The sequence below is a fragment of the Apus apus genome, chromosome 3 (genome assembly GCF_020740795.1).
Source record: "Apus apus isolate bApuApu2 chromosome 3, bApuApu2.pri.cur, whole genome shotgun sequence".
NCBI lineage: Eukaryota > Metazoa > Chordata > Aves > Apodiformes > Apodidae > Apus > Apus apus.
In genome coordinates this window covers 105351369-105372731 of record NC_067284.1, presented here as the reverse complement: position 1 = coordinate 105372731, position 21363 = coordinate 105351369, and the positions used below count along the sequence as shown (strand labels likewise).

General features: G+C 39.2%; 1 protein-coding gene across 9 annotated transcripts in view; it reads right to left on the bottom strand.

Annotated features, from left to right (window-relative positions):
- Positions 1-21363, bottom strand: part of HMBOX1 (homeobox containing 1) — a 128854-nt gene that overhangs the window by 96997 nt on the left and 10494 nt on the right. The gene's annotated exons all lie outside the window — the stretch shown is intronic.

The window sequence follows — 21363 nt, the reverse complement described above, 5'->3', positions numbered from 1 at the left end:
TCTTCAACTGCAAAATAAAGGCTGAGTCTCTGCAAGAAATTTTTTACTTCAATCACAGACCGGCTACTGGGCTAGTCTGATCATCAGTCTGACCCTGCAGGGATATTACTTTCTTAAATGGCCTGGCCACAATTCATGTACAGCTCTTCCATGAGCCAGAGCATGAGAATATATTGTAGGACACGGTACATCAGGAAAGACTCACTTCTACAAGGAGAAAACTGATACCATAAGTCAACATCCAGTTGGACGGGGGAGAAGGGGGGATGACACACACAAGCATATAAATGGATTAGATCACAGCCTCACAGTTGGTCTAAAGCAAGCTTTTAAGATTCACCTTTAATATTTGAAAAGTATTTTTGTTTTTTATTTAAAAGACATGAAAGTGCCCCATTTTTCACTAGCTGAAGCCAAACCTGTATAACAAAACAGTCTCAAGTAGTTAACAGGCTACAAAAGTCGCCACGATTTCCAGTCAGCATTAATAGAGACTTGCAGAGTAACACTGTGTACCCATTAACTCCAAGTCCATGATTTGGCCAGAATTTGTTTTGCTGCATTACAGCCAAATCACTTTTTGTGTCTGTCTTCCTCCTACGTGGGATTGCCTTAGCGGAGCAGGATGCCAATGCTGAAAGCACTGACTGTCTCTGACTTTACCATCCTTGATTGAGAAGGCCCTTTTATTGCAGGATCACTTAGACTTTACAGATAACTGTTGCTGCATTGAGATGAAGTTACTGGCAGGAAAAGCCTAAAGCAACTCAAGGAAGAGCATCCAGAATATTAAGATTCCCCAAGTAAGCTATTCCAGAAGTTTAAGACAGGAATTCTTTTCCTAATATCAACTTTTTGCTGAGTATTAGGTCAAGTATTTCCTGCACTGAATACTCTTCATTTCCTTACAATAAACTATCACATTGGCAAGCGGGTGGATTATTAAAGGTTTCACTTTAAATGCCCTTGCTCTTTCCTTGCACTATAAAAATCCTGCCACAACTCACCTCTCCATCTTTCTTCAGCTTTTACTTCAGCCTCACAACATCTAATTTCTAGTCTTGTTCCTGCCCAACATTCTCATCCCATTGTTGTTTGCCTGCCAAACTGAGCATGTGCTACAGCTGGCCACAAGCTGCCCCTATGTTGACTGTTTTAACACTATTCAAAGACTGGAAATCTGCATGCCTGCTCCTATGACCACATTTTTGAGGGACCAGTTACACAATAGTACTCAGGAACCAGGTGTTTCACAGTAATGGGCAAGAAACCTTCATACTTTATCAAGGCTGGCACATATCCTGACGGATAGCCTTCCAGCTTCATTTTACATTAAGCATTCTCTGTATTATAAATAGGGGTAAATAGCAGTTATCACTTAATTTCTCTTTACCTTTTGATACTCCTACTCTGTCTCACCTTGTTTTTATTTCTAAATGGATATTCCAATACATATGAACTGGCTTAGTACATTGCATCAGCCCCCAACTTATGCTTTATTTTCAAATATGTGCAAATGGCTTTTTGACACAGAGAATTATGAATCTAATCTATAATGTGGGACATAAGCACACAAGGATGTAACAACAAGTGTTTTCTAGTTTATTGGAAGTTTCTACATACTATTATTTCCTCCTTCTAGTTTTGCAGATCTGAACAGCAACAGCACTTTGCACTCTATATAAAGGCTTTCTTCTCCCCATCAGAAAAAAAGCAAGTATTTTCTAATTTACTAAATAGAGCTTAAAAATCTGAAAGAGCCTGGTAAAGGTATTGCTTTGTCATTTCCAGCAGCACCACGTGAATGATGGAAGACAAAGCTATTTATCAGAGCATCACCAAGGAACACAAACAGCAGCAAATGAATGACCTGACAATAAAGGACTGAAGTGAAACTGAGAGTGACAAAATGTTGGGACCTCACTTTTCACCCTGATTTACAGTATAGCACATCCAGCCACAGAGTGCTGGTAAATCAACACGGTGAGGCATTTGTTTTAAGGCAGTACACAAAAGTTCAAAGTACATTCTGACAAATTATTTATTTTCCCCCCCCTAGGAAAGAGAAAGGCCCTGCAGCATCTTCTACCCAAATACAGACACAGTTTTCAGCAGACTACAAGCTCTGTGCTGTTTAAAGTATGACAGGTTTGATACTGTTGAGGAAGATGGGAATATATCATCAGCTTCACCCAAAACTCTTGCCTTTCTTCCTAACGGTAACTATTTACCTAGTGCCCCAGAGTGTAGAGCAATAAGCAAACAGTTAATTACCAAAGAATTTAAGGTGCTCTTCACATTTGAGACTGAACTGTCATCATCCCATCAATTTTCATTAAATAAATATAATTTAAGACAAATAAATCTAAACAGACCAGTATATCTTGTCTATTCTTATTCAATCTTCATTACAACTACTCTATGGCTTCAATAACTCTTGTGGTCTTGTAACAAAAACAATAAAGTGTGAACAACTACTCATTAGCTTTGTGAATTTTAAGTGACCAAACCACTTGAACTTGTCTGCCAGACAGACACATTCTATGCTAAAATAAAATTAAAAAATAATCTGCTGTTAAAGTCCTTAAGACAAAAAAAAAAATAAAAAAAATCAGTATGTATTCCATGTTGAAAACTAGCTTAGTACATTTCTTTCACCTTGATTACCAAATCTGGATTGCATTGCCCATCAAAAATATGCTAGAAAAATATCTGTGTTCACATTAGATTTCGTAAGGGAAGATTAAAACCAGAGATTTTTTAATTACATTTTAATTGACTTTTTAAAAAGGTCTATTAAGATAAAACTATTCCAAAGCATAAGCTTACTGTATTGTTATTTAAAATTACACATAACATATTTAGCAGCATTAGCTATTGATGCCTTTTGGGGTGGCTATGAAGGAAGAGAAATAAATCTGACTCCTGAAATTATGAAAGATATCACATGAGCACCTGGAAGGAGAGTCTCAGGTGCTAATACACTTTTGTCCCCCTTTGCACATAACAAGGATATTTTCTTCATTTTAGTTTATTAATCAAATTCAAAACAATGACTTGTTTATTCAAAAGCTAAATAACCAATTAGGAACTTAAAAATAAAAATAAATACATTTTAAAATAAAAACAGCAGGAAAGCTTGTTTTCTTCTTCTAATCTCTGAATAATAAAAGACGTAAGAGAATAAGATCTGCCAGCTCTCAAACCTTGAAGGACATGGTATCCAGAAACAGCTCAGTTCATTAACTGCAGATAATGCTTTCTTTGTTTAATGAATCAATTTTAATACGTAAAACATTTATGAGATGTTTTGGCAAATTAAAAAAAAAAAAGGCAGTTTTTTTAAGATAGCTACATTTAAATACAGATTTCAAAACAGTGAGGTTTTCTCACCTTCAGTTCCAATCCTCATCTATATAGACCCCATTTGCCATTTTTAGAAAATGTAAATGTTAAAGAACTTAAATGAGGTTTTGTTAAACTATGTACCTGCTTAAGGACACATTTCTACCCCACTTACCCTACCAGTTAAGCATCCCCCCTCCTGACCAAAGAAGGAAATTAAGGTACTAACTTAAAAGCTATGCTTGTTTGCAAATAAACATGCTTCAAATAGTTACCAGCCAATGAAAATCAACTTGTCTTTAGGAAAATAATGAAAGTACAATCCGAAAACAAGATTAAAATCAGTGATTTAAATCAAAGCTTCCCTTTTGCTGATGTAAATCAAAGTGATTTAAATGACCAGTTTTGATCAATTCACTCATTTGCATAACCTTGATCGTTTATCCCTTAAAATGTCATCTAGGGGCTAAAGTTAGTTGGGTATTTCTCTAAATCTCAATTCACCCAACATAAATAAAGCTTTTGTGTTCTTATTTAAAATTTATAAAATTCACTATCAAGTAATACATTTCTGTACTGATGTCTAATCATATTTGGGATGCTGAAGTGGTTTAAAAGATAAATGAATACACATCCTGCATTAATCCCAAGTAAAAGCAGAAATATATTCCAGTTGACTGTGGCTCTGTAGATGTCCTTACTATCTACAAATTAGCTAACATGCTGATGGGACAAACAAGTGTTTACAAGATCCCCTCAGCCCATCAATTATCTTTAATACAGTTGGGTAGCTGGGGGCTATTGATCTACAGTGGTAAATTTTCACACCATGCTGTTTTCCTGAATTGATCATTGGACCAAAGGAGGGATTAACATAGTGTAGGAGCTCCTTCATTAAAGGAAAACTGTCTTTTCTAAAGGCAACAAAAATCTTAGCTAGAACCTACCAATCTCTGTGCTCATGAAAACTAGATTTTCCTTCCAGTTCTCCCCTGCCTGCTTCAGTGCTTCCAGAAGCAGCTCTTTCTGATGTGCTTAGATTTTTCCCAGTTACCATAACTTCTGCCCTAGTTTCATCCACGCTCAGACTCTTCACCTGAACTTTCAGGTGATTCTGATATTGTCCAAATCCTTTTGTAAATCAGCCTTCAAAACACTGACTCCTCTCCATGGTTTTACCTTCTTTCCTGCAGCCTCTAGCTCAAGATACAATGAGGAAAAGAAAAGGAAAAACTGAAAGGAGGCGAGTGCACTAAGAAAACTTTAGATGCCAGGATCATATGAATTAAAGTTCAGCAATTATCAAGCACATTGGGACAGCACAGGAATCTACTACTAAGAATTCAGACGATGTTTTGCATACACAGAATTTTACACAAACTACAACCCTCAAACATGAAGAGTAAACATTGAGTGCTTTTACCTTTTTTATTGGTATACAAGACAGCAAGAGTACCAAGTAAGCTTGGGTTTTAAACATAAACATTTTAAGGGAACAGCACAAAGCTTGTAACTGTATCATGGTAATTTTGATCCAATTACAATACATTTTAGTTTGAAGTATTTCAGTACTTTCAAGATTAATTAGCGCTACAATTTCTCATATAAAGTTACCATACTAAGAAGTTCTTGGTTAGAGAATGCATGGCCCTGACTGGGTAAGCTTTTCCAGTCAGGAGATTCAAAGTGGATTTAGAAGGATTACTAGCATACTTCAGCATTTTTTGGATCACAGCTTAAATAGTATCTCTAACAAATACACACAAAAATTACAAGAAGAACGAATCTCTTCCTAAGAAAATTGGCAAGGTAGGTATCAATCCCCGGTTGCTTTATCCTTTTGCCTTAAGACTAAGAGGGAAGGAATAAAAACCAAATATTCCACATTTTACCAAAAGAGAGTTTTATATAAATCCTTGTATTGATAATCTACGCCTGTATTACTAATTAGTAAATAAAGTAAAACATATAACCAGAAAAGACAATGTTTCAGATTACAAAACTCTGATCATGCCACTTGTTCCAGGTTTGAATAAAAATACAAGCTTTATAAATACTGAATTACTATGCTGAGTCCTAAAACACTCTAGTTGGACAAATCAACAACAACAAAAAAACAACAACCACACTCAAAATCCCTGTATGTAGCAGAACACCATTTTTCTCATTTTTAAAAATAGACAGAGGTTAGGACATTTCAGGAGAGCAAAGAGTTCTGACCTAAGGAATATGAAAAGTTACTATCAAAAGAAGAGAAAAAGAAGCTATTACAGCTGCATATAGATATTTCCTGCCTCAACATCTCAGAAATTTGTTCCCCGATACACTCAGAAAACTTGAGTTGCCATAAACTGATGCTCAGATTTGTTTCCCAGCTTTTTTTTTTTTTTTAACTCCTCACCATTTATTTTTAACTACTGCACAGAAGTTGCATCTGTTGAGAATGCTCATTTTGCACACTGAGTTCCTGCTCTAGTGGTAGCAGGGCAACTTCCTGGTCTTGCCTTCAGCAAAGTTCAAACCATTTCTGGTTCTTCTACAAGTTAATTCCAATTTTAGCGTTTACAGACTGTGGCTCTGCCACCCACTCAAGACTCACTGCTTTGTCAGGAAAGGGAAATACTGCTGCCATTTTAAACATCTCACATAAGCTTGAAAGAAAGATTTGGTAGAAGCAGATGGTCTATGTTTGACTTGCATTTAAAGCCTTTAAAAGTTAAGAGTACTATGAATGATGCCAGGACAAGCATTATCTAAAAAGATAAACAAGCTCAGAATAGTGGGCAGAGAGCCCTGTTACACAGCAAGCATCCTGCCCTGAATGTATATCCTTCAACAGAAGCAATTTAAGTAGTTCCTTTCCAACTATCTTCCAGACACTCATCCTAAAAACACAGGGGCGGGTACAACAAAAAAGCCAAACCAAATCCTATAATTTAAACAGCTGAAGGACTTCACACAGGCATTATCTTAAGAGAAGAGCTCACTCTTAAGCATGTTACTTCTGGATACTTCTTTTCTGGGTCAAAACACACTTCAAGGATACACAATCTCAGGTATTAGTATTTACCATGCCAAGGAAAAGTTCCTAGACTTTTAGGTTGGTGCACCTCTGCTCTGGAGACAGACTGATAGAACTCGGGTTGTTCAGCCTGGAGAAGATGGCAGGGAGATCTTAGAGCATCTTTCAGTACCTGAAGTGGCTACAGGAAAGCTGTAGAGGGACTTTTTACAAGGACATGGAGTGACAGGATGAGGAGGAACGGTTTCACACTGCAAGAGGGTAGATTGAGATGAGGCATTAGGAAGAAATTCTTTGCTGTGAGGATGGTGAGACACTGGCCCAGGTTGCCCAGAGCAGCTGTGGCTGTCCCATCCCTGGCAGTGTTGTAGGCCAGGCTGGATGGGGCTTGGAGCAACCTGGTCTAGTGGGAGGTGTCCCAGCATTGCTTCTTTCTTGTCCCTGGCCTCACATACCACTGAAAAGTTGATCACAGATGAGTGGCCAAATTTGGGATATGAAGCCATGGAGCAAAACATACATCATAGTGTGTGCACACAAGATCCCCAGCCAAAAGAGAGATGGATGGGAACATGCCCTGTTAATCTTGCAGTCAGTGACAGGGTATTTGACAAGGCTGGGTCTGCCATTGAACGTGCCCTGGATTTTACAAACACAGCTGCAATACTCACACGCAAAGGTGCATCTGCATACTGTAGAGTCATGTAGATTAAAAATAAAAGCTTTAAATTATTTTAAAGAGGAAAGTAATTTTAAAGTGACAAAATTAGTAAGATGCATACTTTGCAAAAATTTTCCAAGGGAAAAAGAATATCAAGCCAGAGAACTAGTGGAAGTGACTCGGTAAACACAGGGAACTAGTGTCTGATTAAGTGCCAACTCATCTTTCACGCAGTATCCTTGTCTGCAAGTACAAAAGAACAAACATTTTCTTTTTACTTTGCTTATTTAGCTCAGTTCAATGACTACTGCTTTCAAAGTTGAGAAATCACCTGAGAATTCAGAAAGCAGGAAAAACAGTTTCTCACTTTTAAATGAGGAATCAAAGTAAGATAAGTTGATGAGCTTTGCCAGCTTTATGTTTTTGAAGGGCAAGGTAAACAGAAATTAAGTGAAATTTACCTTATCCAGACAAGAATCACCATATTTAATAAATGTATTTTAAAAGGAAAACGGTATTTTGACTTGCGTAACACAATGTCAAGTAAAACCGCACTTGAAATTCCAGTTTCCATCCAAATGTAACTTGACATGATTTGTAAATAACAATCAGCTGGGAAATATGCAGAGAATTAACCATTTCCTTATCCAGCACGTAATAAATGTATAGGAAGTAACATAATCACTTAGGTTACTTCTTAACACCTGCAAGAAGGCTATGAAGTTATCAACAGAACCTAAGAAATAAATTTGCAAAATGAAACCAAAGTTTCCTGCCTGCTATTTAAACCACTTTGATTTAAATCGATCCATATGCTGCAGTGTTAACTTTGATGATCGACACACAAAAAAACACCCTCTGAAGCCATATTTAGGTTAATACAGCATCTATATAATGCATTTATTGGAGATAAGACAACTTCTGGGACATTCTAATGGATCTTTTACGTATCTGGGAGGTAGTCCCATTTCTGTCCTAAGCAGCTAAGGGAAGGGGAGCAAAAGAAGTTCCAGGAGAAGATGAAGAGGCATTTGGGCAGTTCAGCCAGTGCTTGTTCTCAGTGGGTTAAGTAAAAGCAGAGACAAGAGAACAGTTTCCTTAGGTTCCTCTTCCAGCTAACGGGGATAGAAGTCCTCTATAGGCAATTCAAAACAGAAGCCTAATTGCAGATGCTGTGAGTTGCTTCCTAAAAAAACTTCTGCCTTCTAAGAGGCAAAAGCTAGTCTTTGTGAGTGCTTAAGGATAAGCTAGCTAGAAAGTACTGCCACTGTGGTGCTTGAACAAGCAGGAGCCAAGGGGCAACACTCAAGCCCAAGGCCCTGCCCACACTTCAAGCTAAGTTAGTGCTGCCTGTGGTTTGAGCTGGCTGGATTTGAAGTCTTAGACCAACAGCTTGTGAATATTTACACCTAGAGGCACAGGCACTGGAACAGGTACAACCACATTTAACTGTCCACAGTGAAGCCAGACCTCAATACAGTGTCTGCCCTGTCCAAAGAAATTATTCTGCACCATCAGGTAAGCCCAAGTTTACCATGAAGCTACCTAGGCTTCACGGGGAAAAAAAGCAGCACTGGATTCACAACTGCATTTCTATGGTACGTAAACACAAAAAAAACCTATTAGACATTCATGCAAACAAAGGCACTCATCCTCCAGGAAGAAGCATGCAAAGAAAAAACAAATCACCTTTTTCTCCATCTTCTCAAAATGCAAATGCAAAGGTGCTGGAGCTATCAGTTTTGTATCACATGGGATATAAAGGAAATCTTTAAACAGGTGTATTAAATTGTTTATGAACTATTAAACTTTGCTTTGAGCAGGCAAAGTTGGTCACTCCTATTGTAGGAAGCAGCAAAAACAGTGTCAAAACTTTTAGGTAAAAATTTACTTACTGACAAGAAGTAGAGGTTTATTAGTCCAAATGAAGAAAATAGTCTTTCATAGGAAACCTATTCAAGATAAGCTCTCATCACAAGCCAACAGACACCCTGAGTGCCAAATCTGTCCAGCAACCACACTGACAAAGAAAATGGATAAACAACTTGAACTTTGGCCAAACAGCTGTTTCAGAGTTTTATTTTAACACAAAGGACCAGTGATGTGCAACCTTTCTATCCATCCATGATTAAATATGAAGCAGCAAGATCCTACAATATTACACAGGCAAACTTGGCAGTGTTATGTTGCAAGGACCATATTTGCTGGGACACAACACAGTCAGTGGAGTTTGAACTACACCATCCCACTGGTACCATCAGGCTCAGGGTTGTCCAGAAGCACTGCACCATAGCACAGTGTTCACTACGGGAAACCATGCCCATGCACAATATTCTCAGGGATGTTTTCCAATGGACTCACCTACATAAATTGGAAGGATTAAACCACAGCTCAGAGCAATTTAAATAAACCTTATTATTCATCTTAAATTAGTTCCCTATTAGCTTAAATTTCTCTCTCCACTTGTAGGAACTCTCCTAAGCACAGCAAGGTTACACCAATGAACTGACTTCTAACCATGACCGTGCAGGTACTTAAATGAGATTCAAACCTGACTGTAATTTTACCCATTGTAAATTACATACATTAACAAACATAAATTGTATGTACTTGCAAATGCATTTGTGTGTATAAATATATGAAAACAAGCCACCACTTGTGCTCCAAATCTGAAAGCTTCTCCCAGCCATTCAATAAACCTTGCAAACAGAGCCAGACACACTTTATGTTTTTATAAAGTCTGCATCTAAACCTTAAAATAAATAATAAAAAAGGTCCTAATTCATCATCCTGACATCAAATCAGCAGATTGGGATTTCAGTATATCAAAGTGATGGATATAAACTTGTTTTAAGTACGGTTTAGTCTGCATTATACCAGAGCACTTGTTGTAGCTTTTAAGACTGTTTCCTTTCCAAGATGTTCCAAATTAAAGCAACACTCCTATTTTCCCTCAACTGCCTGGACCTCTGAGTCCACTATTCAGCAAAAAGAAAAAAAAAATTGTCCCCAAAAAATCATGACTAGGGAAGCAACAGGACAACATGTTCTGGAAAACACAATTTCTTGGTTTTCCCTATTTTCTCTTGCTGACCAGGTGAATCTAATGACCACTCTTTGATGAATCAGGAGCAAAATCCTTCTTAATAAATCCCCAAACACCACAGAAACTCTCCATCCACTGGTTATCACCTCTGCTGTTTCACTTTGCCACAGTTTCAGGCTGCTGGAGCACTATTACTCCAGGGCCTCACTGTCTATGACTACAAAGGACCATGTCCAGACCCCCAAGTATACTTGCTTGCAGCTTCTATCAGATCAGATCCATGTCAACCTGCTCTCCTTGATCCATGCCTGCTCTCTTGCCCATCTCTCTCTGGTTTTGATGCGGTGGGATAAAAAGCTGCTGTTGTCCCCATAAATGAAAACTCTGATCTTGTATCAAATGCTATTCAATAAATTATTATACATTTTGAGTTATAAGTTATATATACACACACATGCATTTCCATCACCAGGGCACACTGAAAACTCTTAATTCTCATTACAACCCTTGGTGTTGCCAATACACATTAACTTCTGCAGACAGTCCCATGCAGCAGGATGCATGTAAAGAGGTCTGGTATGTATTCTAAGTACCCAGGATGTGCCATCCACAACTGTTTCCCTTCGCCTAAGGCTAAGAAGATCGCATTACTTAACCTTAAAAGCCCAACTTTTTTCAAACAACTCCATGGGCCACCTTGTATCTCACTGGCACTAAGATACATACAAGTGATAGAGTCATAAAATCACTAATCTGTTCAGTAAAACATTTTCTTAATTAAAAATATTGATAAAACCCTGCATCCCTTCAGCTTATACTCCTCAGACAATGCCAGCAAGCACCAACAGCGCTCAAGAACAAACCCGTAGAGTCAAGAACACTTAGTTTTGCTGCAATGATTTCAGGGCCCCCCTACTAATACCTTATAGACCATCAAAAGTCAGCAAGTCACTAACACCAATATGGAAACCTGCTGCTTGATTTAAACACCTCAGTTTTTTATCTGCGTTGTAAATGGTGCTTTGTAAGCACAACTGGTAATCAATTTGGCAAAGAGGAGAAAACATAGAAGAATAAATTATCATTTCTTAGCATTCCCTTGCTCCCCCTGCCTCCATCATAGGTTCACAACACTTCTTTGAGCCTATTTGTGCAAGTATTCAAACCAGCAGAGCAGAGGTGAAACCCCCAGCAGAAAGGGGAGAGTAAGAGGGGCTGTCAGTAGAAAACAGGCCTATGAACAAAGACCGTGTTGGAGGTTGATCTGTTTTAGCAAGTGCCCCCATCTTTCAGGTTGCACCTCTTTCCTTGCAGCAAAACTAAAACAATTCTTTGTGTGTTAGTGTGCATGAAGCCATTGATTGGCATGGGGCTAATACTTACTCTTTAAATGAAAAAAACCCTCACTAACCAACTAAATAATTACAGCAACCCTGGCTCTGACGGCACCCCTGCTGTGAGAATACCATTGTATATTCTTAATAACATTTATAGATAGAACTGATTTTATCATCTTGCACAGGCTAGGAAGTCCCTATAATTTACACTGACTTTTCTTTCACTTAGGATGGAAGCTGCTACGTGAGTTCCCTGGTAAAAGTTTGTAAATACAGGTATGTATAAACAGAGTAATAGACACAAAATCAGGCAATATGAGGCTGTAACTCAACTAAGCAAGAAAGCATGAAAGTAACCCCAGGTAATGTAACAGTTTCTACATATTCACACAAATAATCTTAGCCTGTGTCCTGACACTAATATAAGAACACAGTCTTATGAAGCTTGAAATCTTCCCCTGGAGAAACAGCTTTGCAAAAGCAGAATGGAAGAAAACACACTGTGTAGAAAAGAACACTTGTAGCTTTGCTTGCTGTTTAAACCAGGCAGAATAATCTTTAAGATCTGGCAGCTTTTCAGATTTTTGCTTTCTCTCCCTCCCCCATTTTACCAGTCTTTTTATCAGTGCTTTACAGTAACAGCACACCAAGGGACCCATGACTTCTACCCATGACTGCATACACAAATCCCATCAAGAGCAAACGCAACAGCTCATGTAAGAGTTGAGAAACCTCCAACTAGCAGGAGACAAGGTGTCATCAGTTATTGCTTTCAGGACAAAAAAAGGACAGGTCAGAAGTGGAAGAAAAACCAAAGACAACCTGGCATGTATAAATCTCAAAGAGGTGCTAAATTGAAGCAACCATAGCCCTTCAGAAACCATGCCACTGTATGTTTTTCAGTTGTCCTCTCGATCTGAAACCTTCAAGGTTCACCTCTGCAAGCTTATCACTGCAAAAGTCATAACTTAGGTCACGGTAAAAGTTGATATTGTTAGAGAACATGCAGATTCTCAAAGGTGACACACTAAAAAAACACCCTAAAAAGGTGGTAAAATATCCTGACAGCTTGCTTCTGTATGCAGCACGGTGGGAATAGAGGACAAGAGGAAGCTAATCAGAAAAGATATGGATGAACATAAAGGCACTTATCAGGAGCCTGTTACCTGGAGTGAGGGCTGCCTTGTTCTTAGTGACAAACAGATAAGAGACAAGCCATCCCCTTCCTGGAAACTGTAGTATAAACTCCTAATTTTGAGACTATTATCTGTCACATAAGGTTAAGTATCTATAGAACTGTTTTCAGGTTTAGGCCTTAAGAAGTGAAAGTCCAAGGTAGCCCTTCACTACACCAGAGGGAAACCTAGGTTATGTGGAACACAAGAAAAAAAAAAAAAAGTGTGAAAATGGCTTTAGTATGAAGCCCAGTACAGAAGATTTCAATTAGGAAACAGATAAAGTACAACACCCCAGAAGAGATGTTCCCTTTCATATCAAGTTACTTGGGAGAAAAGGAAAGAAAATCAAGAATCACACCACCATTAATCACTGGGATACAACCCTGTTTTTCCACATCTCAGGATGTGGAAACTGCACAAGGTAAAGACTACGTCTGCCCTTGCTAGTATAAAAACTCCTCCATAAAGTGTATGGATGCAATGCATGTGTTCCACAAAACCCAAGTTTACAGAAGAAAGTGGACATACATTTGCTTTGATCTCAAGTTGCCCCATAAATTTTTAATAACAGCTGTAAAACAGAAATCTTTGGATAAAAATCAGCAGCAGCAATGAAATTTAAGCATCCTACTCATTTCAAGTTAAGAAAAGCTATTTTCAATCCATTCCTATTAGAACTGTTACCAACTTCTTGCAAAGGGAAAATGCAAATGTCATTCACAGCAATTTATTTGCAGATTATTCTCTTCAGGCAACCACCTTCCCTTGCTCTCTTCAAAACAGAAGCAGTAAGGGACCATTCAAACTGTTTTGTCATCTTTGTTCCTATTAGCAGAGACAACGCTAAATTCAGATATTGCATTCCTCTCATATTTTACTTCACTGGAAGGATGTTTTGATCTGTTGGGGTTTTTTTTCTTCCTCTACAGAGAAACTGTTAAACCAAAAGTACAAAAAAAAAATTACTTTTCTACTATGCACCACAAATAGATTACAGTTTCTAGATCAAGTGCAAAGGGACAAAGAAACCAGAATCTTTTTATATGCATACATTAAAATATAAGCAGGAAACAGATTAACATCTGGAGAAAAATATTAACCCTTGCGTTTTCAATGATGCAACTCACCGGAACTTCATTTGCAATCTATTTCCAGCTCCTTTCCTCCCACTAAAGAATTACCACTAACGTACAGCATTTGAAACTATGTTCACATATATCCTATACAAAAATTTACATTTTAGGTAAACTAGGCATCTGTTGGGCTCTGAAAAGCTGCAGCTATCAAATACATACCTGGAAAAAAAATATTAAAAAATAAAAAAGTGTGAACCTCCTTATTCAAGACTTACAAAGATCATTGTAACCAAGAAAACAGTCTCACAAAGTGCCATTTTCTAGGAAAAAGGCTTTAATAAAACACAGTATTAAAAGAGAGAGAACCAACTGTATTAGGGGTAGAAAAGGGGACAGATCATTGCAGTGCAGTATGACGAGCATGAGAAAAAACAAGCTAATGGGATATAAACACATAAACTGGAGACAGCTCTACAAGTTAGAGAAATGACAGCCAAATAGCAGTCACACCACACCAAAAAGGTACTGAAGAGTCAGAAAAAAACCTTGATCTTCTAAATGACAGCAGACTTAGTCCTTAAGTATGAAAAGTACACAGGGTTGGAGTTAAACAGTAACTGATAGCCCTACAGATGTTTGTAGATGACCTAAAATGGAGAGAAACTATTTGTTGTCCTCATTCTGCAGCGTTCATGCTACTCTAGACACAGACAGATGTATTTTTCTGGATGCAGGTATGTTAGAAGAAAGCAAACGCGTGCACGCCCTGCCTCTTCTTCCATCACCTCCCTGCCAGGTGCGAGCCCTTGCAGAGTCCTGCTGGCACAGAACTCTGTGAGCACTCCTCAAATCCCTTTCAGCAAAACTATTCAGGTTTGATCAAGCATGAAGTTACATATAGGTCCATATTATCCCAAGCAACTTCATCTGAACCAAACGAAAGAGCTCTTAAACAAGCAGCCCTGTCAACAGACCCATGAGGAAGGTAACTTCAGGTGGAGGGGCAATTATTTACTATCCAGCACACAGAATCTAAAGACTGCATTTGTTCCTACGTTAAGTAGCACAGGACAGGACTGAACAGGGATGCAGAATAAAAATAATAAAGGAATAAAACAAACAAACACAAAAAAAGCCAAATAATTTGTAAGTTAAGGACATTTCCTTACTAGGAACTGAACTAAAAAAAGCACCTCACTTCACGAAGACTACCCAGCCTGCAGGTATGTGACATTAAGCAGGTGGAAAACACTGCAATGGACACAGCTCAGGATGGCAGTTTGTCTAGACAAATGGGCCATTAAGGATTCAAGGCGCATAGAACTCTCTTTAAGTGGAAAAGATGGGATGCAAAAAATACACTGAATGCCTGAAGCACACAGTGAGGATATTTGCAAGTACAGGGGGGAGGTACCAAATATTTGCCCTGTTCTTACAGGATTTCCTCAGCATGCACAACTGCTAGTTACCTAGCCTTGTGCCAGAGATAAGGCAAACTTCTGCTCTAACCAATGCAGCCATTCATTTATTAACTCCGATTTTAACTGAACTTACATCTCTATACTACATTTTGTAAATCTCATTTTACAGCCACCTTTGTTCAGAGGTACAAATTAGCAGAACTCTGCTGTTACTGATGATTGGTGCCTTGCTTCAAGCACTACCTTCAAAACACACCCCCTTACTTTTAGAAGTTCCATGTGCACGTACCACTGCTGCTCTGTAGAAAAGGAGCAGCAAAGCAGTAACTTCACTGAATTCACAATTTAAAAGTCTGCCATGCAAAACACCAACTAAACAACTGGTTTCTAACCCTCCCTTACACCAGCTGCAGTGTTAAATTCAGTGACAGTACTGTGTCTTTAAGAATGATTATAAAAGGCTTTAAAAGGTCTACCTTTCAAAACTATGGAGAAAGAAAACACAGGGGACAGCATGAAAAGCACAAGCATGTATCTCTACGAAAACTGTTGGTTTAACTTCCCTATTTGCACCCATCACAGAACAGTGGAGGTTGGACAGCACCTCTCAAGCTTGTCCAGGCTAAACCTCTCTGCATATGCGATTTTCCTGTCCAATTTGCTCTAAAAATAGCTATGCAGGCACATTATGATCCACCTGGATTTAAGTTGGTGCTCAGGTAATGACTTGACCATAAAGAAACCTCTTCCTATGAAGACAAACTGTCTCAGAGCTGCAAGGTGGAAATGCCCATACTTTTTGGTATGGTGGCATCAGAAACCTTGAAGAACGTTGCTGAATCCTATTTTCTATGTGGCTAAGGCCACATCTGAAAAGTTAGTTAAAATGGGGTTTAACCTAAGTTTATAATTAGAAACTATGACTGCAAAAAGCATAGGAACAGGTAAGAAAGACTGTCAACAGGCAAGGGAGACTTAAGATGCAAGCAGAAACATTATCTGCAATTTCCTCGTTTGTGGAAACAGCAGTTGCAATCCAGGACTCTCCTTAGTGGCTGTAAATGCACAGACTCCATGACCAGCACATCCAAATTAATGCAGGAGAGTTTAGGAGGTTCGCCCAAGTAATGCCTCCACACAATTATACCTCAGAAAACACAAACTCCTCCCTTAAATATTAAAGAAAAAATAAATGACATTTGGAGCCAGAATATCCTGATAATGTATTAAATGGCAGCATGGTCCTGAGCCTGCAGTCTTTCCTCAGAAGTAATTCTCATTAAAAGAAAACTAAAGAATCATAGAATCACAGAATCATTTTGGTTGCAAAAGACATTTAAGATTATCAAGTCCAATCATCAACCAAACACCACCATGCCAAATAAACCACATCCTGAAGTGCCACTGTTTTTTGAACACCTCCAGGGATGGTGATTTCAACCATTTCCCTGGGCAAACTGTTCCAATGCTTGACCACTCTTTCAGTAAAGAAACTGTTCCCGATACCCAACCCAAACCTCCCCTGGCACAACTTCAGGCCATCTCCTCTTGTCCTGTTGCTGGTTACCTGGGAGAAGAGACCGACCTGACTCCCCCCACCCAGCTCCAACCTCCTTTCAGGCAGTTGCAGAGAGCAAGGAGGTCTCCCCTCAGCCTCCTTTTCTCCAGGCTGAACACCCCCAGTTCCCTCAGCTGCCCATCACACTTGTGCTCCAGACCCTTCCCCAGCTCCGCTGCCCTTCTCTGAACACACCCCAGCCCCTCAATGTCCTTCCTGTGATGAAGGGCCCAAAACTGAACACAGTACTTGAGGTGTGGCCCCATCAGTGCCAAACACTGGGCACGATCACTTCTCCGGTCCTGTTGACCACATTATGACTGATACAAGCCCAGATGTTGGTGGCCTTCTTGGCCACTTGGGCACACTGTTAGTTCATGTTCAGCTGCTGTCGACCAACACTGCCAGGTCCTTTTCCACCAGGTACTTTCCAGCCACTCTGCCCCAAGCCTGTAGTGTTGCCTGGGGTTGCTGTGAATGGAAGTGTGGGACTTTGTTGAACCTCATACAATTGACCTCAACCCATGAATCCAGCCTGTTCTGGTCCTGCTGCAGAGTCTTCCTACTCTCAGGTAGACCAATACTCCCTCCCAATTTAGTATCATTTGCAAACTTACTAAGGGTGCACTTGATCCCCTCATCCAGATCATTGATAAAGATATTAAAGAGAACAGGCCCCAAAACTGAGCCCTGGGGGATACCACTGCCCGGCTCCCAACTGGATTTATCTCCATTCACCACAACTCCCTGGGCTCAGCCATCCAGCCAGTTTTTTTACACAGTGAAGAATGCACCTGACTATGCCATGTGCCATTAGATTCTCTAGGAGAATGCTGTGGGATACAGTGTCAAACTGTATCATCCTCTTTATTCAGTTATTTGCAGGACATCTAACACATGCTGTTAACTAGAAGGCTTGTGCTATGGACTTTTTCAGGAGTGTGCAAGGAGAATAGAAGTGTTTCAATTCCAACACTGCAGGTTTCTATCTGTAAGAGACAGAAAGCATAAAACAGAGTTGGAAAGCGGCATCCAGGAGGACACCAGAGACAGATTTCTAGCATGAAGGGAGTGGGAAGGCTGCATGTAGTAAATTGTTTTATCAAATAATTGGAGGAAGGGCCAATGTCTCCTTTGGAAGGTTGACAGTAAAAGTGTCAAAACCAAAAACAATAGAAAACTAATTATTCTTAAGAATGAAAGGACCTAGAACTCAGCGATCTATTAAAAAAAATATATCCTCAATATAGTTCCAGTTCAGTTCTTGTGAAAGCCAAAGAGCACTCCCACTGCCTCTAACATTAGTCACATCTTGCTTTAAAAGCAGTCACTCACTAAAGGCATTGAAATTTAATGGAAATTGCAGATATTCCGTATTACTACTATTTCGTGTTCAAACATCTGAGCTCACATAAAATACCTAAGAGTCCACATCAACTCATGCTGTTTTAGCAGTTCTAGAAATCACAAAAAATTACCTAACTAAATTTCATTAGGGTAAAGGAGGGGTTTAAGAAGTGACATTTTGGTTTTGCTTTAGCTGGTCGTCCACCAGGTAAGAAACAGAATGCAGTTCTGATGTGCAAGAAGTAGAACAGGCAAGGTCTGTGACAGTCACAATTTATCTTTTCCTTGTCCTTTCCATGTAGATGACAACATTGCAAACTAAATTGCACTTCATTTCTGCTCCCACATAGCTAGTACATGTTGTGAGGGACAATAGAAAGCTAAGGCTTCTCCACCCTGCCTTTCCCACAGCATTTTGCGAAATAGGGAGTAGAAGGATCTTCCAAATAAACCAGGAACTGTGGGCACCCTGCTGCAGCTGCAGGATCCACAACCTTTCATGAAAAGTTCTCACAGCATGCACAAGCCATCTATTGAGAGATCCACAGAAACCAGCATGCTGGACAGGCAGCCATCTCAGGGAGGAACACAAAGGAAAGGTTTTTAATCCACCCTTCTGTTGAAGTGAGGTGCCTTGATGTGGGCTTAAGAGAACCCGCTCCGTGCCACCGTTTTAAGACTTGTATTATCCCAACCAGAACATGGTGTCTACAGCCATTACTTCAAGTACTGAGCAACACATCCCTCAAGGAAAAGGACAAGCAGGAGATGGGTATGACAGTTCCACGGTCACTGTCCTCCTTTTACCTACCAGATCACTAGTTAAACACCTCTATATTATGAGGGACATTTAAGTAACTTACAGCTTAAACCTGCCTCATAAACATCTAACACCTCAGAGTGCTCTACACCACCTAGCAGGTCACTGGATACCCCATGGTTAGGAAAGCTTCGCTTCTCCCCTTTAAGTTTTCATTTTACACTAAATTAAAAAAAAAAAAGAAGAAGACAGGAGAGAGCTTCACGCTCTAGCAAGGCACAGGCCTAAACTGCATACCTACATTTCACTTTCCACCTTGGGTTATTGGCCAGACTGTTTATAGAACAATTTTTAAATGCCAGCTTTTATGTATTACAGTTTTATTAATCTTGAATGATACATCATATGTGCTGGACACATAAAAGGGTTACAGAAACATGGTTTGCATTTTAAAATGCTTTAGTGAAAACAAAGGAATTATCTTTATTAAATGTATTGAACCTTGCTGTGTCCTCCATGGAAAGATTTCAGTATCAGTGCATCTCCTTCTGCATTGTTCTTTTTTCCCCCCTTATGTTAGGTGAGGAAAACAAGCATTTCGGCATTTACAGCTCCCAAATGGTTTCTGGGTTTTGCATTAAATAGTCTGTGATGTGAACTACCTGAACAGATAGAAATGAAGAAAATATTCTCTGTGTGCATGCAGAAGAGGCTATTTCTGTCAAAAGCTGGTTTACTACTTCATCAGATTCCAGTTCTATGTGCTCAGCCAAGAGTGACTACTATCACTTCACTGGTTTGACTTTATTTGTGATACTGGCAGTAAAAATACATTGCCTAGGTTCTACATTACAATAAATACAGGCACTACATCAGATGGCTTAAGCTCAAAAAGAAGGTATTTATATATTTTAACCTATTAAAAAAATAACAAAAAAACCCAAAACAAAACACTAATTTTGAATCCAGGTTATAAAATCAAGCTTATAAAAGAGATCATAATTGAAGAGTCGGTGGATATGTTTTACTGCTGTTTTTATTAGCTAACTTAGCTAACAATCAACTTTTGTTCTTATCAAAGATACACATTTATCCATTTGCTATTAAACATTTCTGTTTTCCACAAAATAGACAGAGCTTCCAGGCTCAGATAAGTGGTGAATCTGGGCCTTTAGCATCCTGAAGCATCCAAGTACAGGAATTTTAACACCTTCTTGGAGCATTATTTAAATTGATCATCACTGTAAACAATATAGTCTAAATGGACTGTCCAGATGGACAAAAAGCTCTTTGGAAGAAGACACTGTCCCTTGTCTGCACAGTTGTTCAGTGCTTAACACACTGGGGCCTCAGTGATGCTCTCAAACTGCAACCACTGCAACCGCTGCCACTCTCATTCTCATCTTAAGTGTTTTATCAGCAATTTATATGCAAACATAACCCACCTAGGCAATCAAATACCAAACCCCAAAAAGAACTGGATCCCAGTATTCCCATTCTACAAGCCTCAGAGTGGAGGGAAGATAACCCCTGAACAAGTTTCACGTTCCAAAACCAAGGTTTTACAGAGGAAGAGGAGGTTGGAAGGAGAGAAAGAGGGATGATCTTTCCACAGCACCACAATGCCACAGGGAAGTGCCACGTTTAATGTAATCAAGCTCTACATTGCAGCCATATGGAAACAATTTCAGTCAATAAACAACTCCTGCAAGAAGACAGCAGAGGAACAGAAAAATCAGATACTGATTTAGCTAGGAGGCAGGAAAGCCGCTGACTGAGCTCAGCAGCTTGCATTATAAGAAATATTTATGCCTAACAGAACAAGACACACTTTTGAGTCTCTGTTACTTGCCTTAGACTTCCACTGTTCCACACCTCAGATTGCAAGAAGTAGAAATTGCATACTGCCTTTTACAGTATATTTCCCAGCACCCAAGATTTTGTGCCTCAGCCCTCTTCCATCTCTTTTCCCTTTGAAATCTTTCTTCAAAGCCTATAATTATGGCAGGTTTCCCACTCAGTAGCCAGAAAGGGAGTAGACATCCCAAACTTCAGATACTCTTTGCATTTTATCTTCCTGGAATTTGCAGGTTTCAAAACAAAAAATCTCAGGGAACAAGTCCTTTCGAACACCTACCTTAAAAAAAAACCAAACAAAACAACATAAAATATAACACACTTCTTAGTGACAGTCATATTTAAATGAAGTTTGGTTTCAAAATCCTGTATTACAGTGTCCTAAAAACCAAGAGCAAAAATACTGCCTCTCCTGCAGAGACATTCCTGTGCACTGCTGATTACAGCTGCAACATGGAGGGAGTAAAAGCTAAATCAGTTTGGGACAGGAAAGGGAAAATTCAAGGGAGCAGTCAGCAAGTCAAGGCAGATGCATTTTTTACCAGTACGAAGGCACGTTGCTATAAATAACACAGAATTTCCTTGAGTGTTACAGAGGACTGACACCAATATTTATCAGAATTATGCCCACTAAATGAACTGGAGAGTAATTCACATGTCTTCAGAAGTAGTCACTTGCAAAGGTTAGAAAAAGGTCTTCACTTCCACCATGCTATGTAATCCCCCAGCAGATGCATGACAGCCACCGCAAAAGC